The sequence below is a fragment of the Dendropsophus ebraccatus genome, chromosome 4, assembly GCF_027789765.1.
Source record: "Dendropsophus ebraccatus isolate aDenEbr1 chromosome 4, aDenEbr1.pat, whole genome shotgun sequence".
In the NCBI taxonomy this organism is placed as follows: Eukaryota; Metazoa; Chordata; class Amphibia; order Anura; family Hylidae; genus Dendropsophus; species Dendropsophus ebraccatus.
In genome coordinates, this window is record NC_091457.1 from 139,528,896 (window position 1) to 139,535,462 (window position 6,567).

The following is a 6,567-nucleotide window of genomic DNA, read 5'->3' on the forward strand; positions in this document are numbered from 1 at the left end:
CTGGCCTTTATGGTTATTATAACACAAGAATTTTTCAAGTATAGCGGGAAATCCTTGTGTGTTTCTTATTCATGCTATCCATGTAAGGCTGGTGGGGGGGGGAGAGTCCCGGTGGATCTCGATTGTTTGGCACATATCTCATAGCTTGAAAAGGACCTGTCAGCTCTCCTGTCATGTCAGCTTTTGGTAAGTAGCAATCCAGATGGGAATCTCTTCCCAGCAATACAAATGCACATGTTCTCTTGTTTTGCTGCAGAACAAGTATAGATCACATTATGGAATTCAGCATACATCCATCAGATCTTACTGTAGCGCATACAGGGAAGTGGAGATTGTATATGTCCAATAACATGTTACATGTGACACAAATGTCAATTCACAGAAAGTAGAAGGAAAAAAGGAATGCATAAAATTACCTCTTTATTGGACAAAATCAGTTGATGGCTAGCTAAAGCCAGGTCTATATAGAGGCAAGAGTAAAGGCCCTATTACAATGCAATGGAAGGAATATGTATCTGGCGCGTGCCTGCATCGGGAGTGCGGCTGGAGGGCAGCGGCAGGTTTTTTATAGCATATCCTGCCGCCCACTTAAGATTTTAGTCACCCTTTAAAATGAGTTTGTCAGCTCTATATCATGACCAATGCTACCTGACTGTTTGCTAAGTTGTAAAATCATGTGTTTACTTCTAAGCTCACACCTGCAGGGTGAACAGTCATAGATGTGCGGCCAATTTTTCCTTTTTTTCTCTTGAATGTGGGGTGTGTGGCTACTTCCTGTTGGCTTGCACTCCACCCATGTCCCAAGGGTGCTATAAAAAGAGATCATTTGGCTCCTATCTGCCCAGTTGTAGGCTTGTTCAGTCCAGGAGAGGCCATTGCTAGTGTGAAAATGCTAGAGTAGGGACCATGTCTCTGAGGACACCTTAACGTGGTGACATGGTACACTCTGTTTGATCAAATAGTTTGCTAAGATCCTAACTTTTTAATATCTACAGGGCAGGTGTTTATCCTATTTACCTTGGGAGGAGTATATACAGTAAGCCCTTGCACCTGTGGGTTGCTGTTGCACCTTCTGTTTTTTTTGTCTGTACTTGAGCCACAAGCAGCGTGCAACCTGCAGTGTGAACAGTCATAGATGTGTTGCCAATTTTTTACTTTTTTAAGCTCAATATATGTTATATTTAGAGAAGAGTGAATCAGACTTTTTACGAAGCAATACTGATCTGCGCTCTTCTCCCTCAGGCTGCTGTGTTAGTGCAGAGGGAGGATACTGCCCAGCAGGGGCAGATTAACTTTACCATGGGCCCCGGGCTGTTCACCAAGTCTGGGCTCCCCACCCCACTATAACTGTGGCAGCACTAGCTTGGTGTTTATAGTACAGGATAGATAATGTCATGATGCCCTGATTTGTGGTAAAAATACAACACAAAGTATTTTTTGGGGGGCCATGGGCCCCCCAAGAGCTCAAGGGCCCAGACTTCCGCCCAAAATGGTCCTATTATAATCCGATACTGCTGCCCAGGGACCGCCTGAAAAATATGGATACAGCCATAGCTGTATCCATGTTTTCTAGGCATTTGCCGGCAGCCTGAGGGAGATGAGCGCAGATTACTTTTGCTTTGTACAAAAAGAAGTCTGATTTTGTCATCTCTAGTTATATTAGCAGCACTGAGCTGGAGTATGCACGCCTCTTCCCTCCTCCACCCCTATCTGTCCTGCATAATTCATATACAAGAGGCCAGAGCTGGAAGCCAAGCAGAGAAGGGAAGATAGTAAGCATGCATGCATGCTGCAGCTCAGCACAACCTCTATCACTCTGGAACCTTCAAGGAAAACAGGATTTTATAACTTTGCAAACAACAATCAGGTAAGAGCCAGGTATCATTTTGTTTTCTCACTCAGCTCTCTGCCCATATCTGCGTCTCAGAGCATGATATAAAGCATTGAAGATCATCACCTTAACAAGTGAAAACAGTACATGGTTGTTACCGATGTCACTGCCACACAGCAATAAAAAAAATGCAGACAGGGAGGGAATATGCAATGATACAGGAAGCCCTGGGCGATCATTTTCCTCCTACAGGTTGGCATAGCAACCTGTACCAAGCAGCCGTAAAGCTCATCCTGTCTGCGGTTATATGTTTCCGTAGTACGATGCACATTTTGCCTCAGAAGAACAGGTAACGCACTGATGTCAAACATGGCTATTTGTAGTATTGTAGAGTGAATCCATAGACGTGCCTGGCTTCTCAAATGACTTTGGCCTACGCTGGAGGTAAACTTCAGGACTCATCATAAATGATAGACACATATGCATTCCCACTAGTGACCACTTGGGGGCGCCAAAGTCTCATCTGGATAAACAGCTTGCAATAAATTTCCACTCCACTACAATAGGTGATAATGGCCAATGTCAGGATTCACTGATTCACTTTATCTGCAAATGTCACACATCTTTCAGTCTCTCCCACCAGCACTTCAGTGATACAAATCCAGCTGTATTTCCTTTATGTTACTTTTAGTCGTCTGATTAGGGTTCTTACAGGATTTCGGCCTTGTTCTCTGATTATAGATGGATAACCTTTAACGTGAATCACCAGTAGATTTTTCATGCTATCGGAAAGACAGCGACGCGTTCTCTTAGTGTCAGTGTGTCTGATCTGTGTAGAACATCAGTAAAGGTTGTATAAAAAGCACAGAATCAGTGTGCAAGGGATCTCTCTAGTCGCACACGTAGTTTACACACTAGGGCTAGAGCTACATGGTTATCAGCTACTCTACGTATTGTTGGTAACTTTTTAGATGAAGCAATAGATCACACATTGAAGCACAGGTGTTAAAGGGGTAATCCAGCCATACAAAAACATGGCTACTTTCCCCCTCTCTTGTCTCCAGTTCAGGTTTGGTTTTCAATTAAGCTCCATTTACTTCAATGGAACTGAGTTCCAAACCCCACCCAGTCTGAAGACAAGAGAGGGGGAAAAGTGGCTATGTTTTTGTAGCGCTGGATAACCCCTTTAAACCCTCCAACTGTTGCAAAACTACAATTCCCATCAATGCAAATACAATCATTTAGCAAATTTGCTTCTTTCTCCTGATATGCTGCTCTCACCCCACCCCCTCCCCCATTGTTGACAGCTCATAATCTAGGTTACAGACCACCATTCTGCTCTAAAAACAGTGGTGAGTGTATAGATATAGTATACATATTTATAAATAATATACAGTCATGGCCAAAAGTTTTGAGAATGACACAAATATTATATTTTCACATAATCTGCTGCCCTCTGGTTTTTATGTGTTTGTCAGATGTTTTTATCACATACAGAAGTATAATTGCAATCATATGAGTAACAAAAGCTTATATTGACCGTTAGGCTAGGTTCACACTGCGTTTTTGCAATGAAAAAAACGGATGCATTTGCGTGCATCTGTTTTGATCCGTTTTTCCATTGACTTCCATTGTAAAAAAAAAAGGATCAAAACAGATCCGTTTTTTTTTTTTGATGTACACAAAAACGTAGCTGACACTACTTTTGTGTCCGTAAAAAAAAAACGGATCCGCTTTGATCTGGTTTTTTTTTTTTTTTTTTTTACAATTGAAGTCAATGGAAAAACAGATGCACACAAATGCATCAGTTTTTTTAAAAAAAACGGATTGCAAAAATGCAGCGTGAACCTAGCATAAGAATGAGTTAATGCAGCAAGTTAATATTTGCAGTGTTGACCCTTCTTCTTCAGGACCTCTGCAATTCTCCCTGGCTGCTCTCAATCAACTTCTGGACCAAATCCTGACTGATAGCAGTCCATTCTTTTACAATCAATGCTTGCATTTTGTCAGAATTAGTTGGTTTTTGTTTGCCCACCCGTCTCTTGATGATTGACCACAAGTTCTCAATGGGATTAAGATCTGGGGAGTTTCCAGGCCATGGACCCAAAATCTCTATGTTTTGTTCCCTGAGCCATTTAGTTATCACCTTTGCTTTATGGCAAGGTGCTCCATCATGCTGGAAAAGGCATTGTTGATCGCCAAACTGCTCTTGGACGGTTTGGAGAAGTTGCTCTTGGAGGACATTCTGGTACCATTCTTTATTCATGGCTGTGTTTTTAGGCAAGACTGTGAGAGAGCCAATTCCCTTGGCTGAGAAGCAACCCCACACGTGATTGGTTTCAGAATGTCGCCTGGTTGCACTAGTGTCTCATTTTAGGACTGTCAGAAATCACTGCCCCTAAATCCTTTTCTTCTAAAGTCTTTGCCAACCTATTAGCTGAGATTAGAATACCCCTTTAAGGTGCCATAGATCTGACATAATTATTAGGAAACATGGCGTGTATCTCCTAATAAATTTGTTGCCTCTTAGCTTGTTGCAGTTTTCTTTTCATGGTGTAAAGTGATGCTGCTGAGATGTAAGATGTAATGTAAAGGCCATCGGCAAAGACGACGTTACATCTGTCTATCAGGTCTTGAAAAAGCTGTGAATTTTCTTGTTGACAGAGAGAAAACAGCACAAATAGCTTTACCCAAGACTTCCACCTCCTCCTGTATAGAACGCATATAGGCCTTAACCAACTGGGTGATGGTCTGCTGACACATTTTTTTATTATACAAAAAATAACCAGCACTTAGTGCCAAACACTTGTTTGGGGGTTAATAATTTCACAAGAGACGCCTGGTCTAGGGGTTTGCATTGTTTGACTATATCCATGTGTGGTCGCTGTGTCATGTGTTTCGTAGAAATCAAAACATTACAAATTTCTGGGCAAAACAAGCAGCCGCAAATATACCAGGATTAAAGGGAATGTGTCATCTGATAATGATTTATTATTTAAATTGTTTTTATGTTAAACATGTTTTTTAGGATTTTTTGGGTGACTTTTTCTCATTTTCAATTTTTCTCTCTATATTACAAAATAATCCGGAAATCTTGCAGTTTTCATTCTCACCACTGGGGCTAAAACTAAGATAAGACATTCTTTTCTGTCTGTGGTGACAAGAGGAGGCTGCTGTAAAGTGATCTGTACAGCATCACAGCAACATGTGACACCAGTAGAAAGAGGAGACAAAAGCAGCTCCCTGTGGAATGACCTCTTGTAAGGTCACAGAGCGTGCTCAGTGATGTTTCACATTCATCTCAAGGGGACAGAGTCTGCCTATTGTCGTCTATGTTCATGAGTCTTGCTGTAAAGCATGTAACTAAATGCTGATAAGAATGTACAAAAAGTAAAGTTAAAAAAAAATACAGTCAGAAAATAGAAAAAAAAAATATAAGAACACATTTTAGTATCGGATTCTAATCAATAAAAGGAAATTTAGGTGACACATTCCCTTTAAGGTTTAGAACAGTTATAAATCCCCTCTATGTTCCTGATTAATATATACATACAATTATTTACATGTATTTACATACAGCGATGCTCAGTATAAATGTAAATGTTACATTCAGCTGGCTCACCTCCCCTGTAGATAAATCCATCTCTGTTTGTCAAGGTTCATATTTAAGTAAACACCTTTAAGCCTTAAGTACATAACAATGTAGAGTACTACAGCTTCATCTCCATATGGTGACTCTATGGCACTGGATTATCCTATAACAGATGGATGAACTTCCCTGCATATAAGGCAACATGCCAATGCATATACATTCAGAAAGTCTTCAGACCCTCTCACTCTTCTCACATTTTATGTTGCGGCCTTCGGTGTTATAATACAATTATTCAAGTTTTAACCCACCTCCCCGCAATACTCCCTAATGAGACTATGAAAACAGAATTTTAGAAAATGTTGCTATTTTAAAAAAAAAAAGAAAAACAAATTTTACATGCACACATAGCGGGCATTCAAACCCATTGGGGTGACACATGATATTTTGCTTTGGGGTCTCCCTTTTCTCTTGATCATCTTAAAATTTACTATCGAGTAAACGTACCTCCGGCCCTGGATGCAGGGAACATCAATGGATCAATTCATTAAATGTGAGCATACGTCATTTATTAAAAGGATATTCTGCTCAAACATAAATTTTCATATGTTGCTGCCCATGGTGAGACTAACAATTAATTCCATACTTGTTATTATCTATTCGGTCTCCTTCCACCAGTTCTCAGCTTCTTCTGGAGAAACTAAAATTTATGTGTGAACTTTTCTTTTAACCTCCCCCTCCACCCTCCTCCCTTCCGAGACAGCTGATGTAAACAAGTCCCTGGCAGGCTGTATCTGCAACTTTGTAGCTTCTTTGTAATGCTGGGAGGGTTAATCTGAGGTCAAGTTGCTTATGAACTCACTGTGATTAAATCTCCCAGCATTACAAAGAATCTACAATGTTGCAGATAGGGACTTGTTTACATGAGCTGTCTCAGAAGGGAGGGGGAGGAGGGGGAGACGGAGAGAAAAGCTCACACAAAGTGTTTTGTGTCTTTAGCAGAAAACAGCAGCTCAGAACTGGGGGAAGTAGACAGAATAGATAGTAACAAATATGGAATTCATTATATATATATGCAATGTCTTCATTAACTCCCTATGGGATATCGCTATACCTTACTGCTATATTGAATACTTTTTATGTGAGT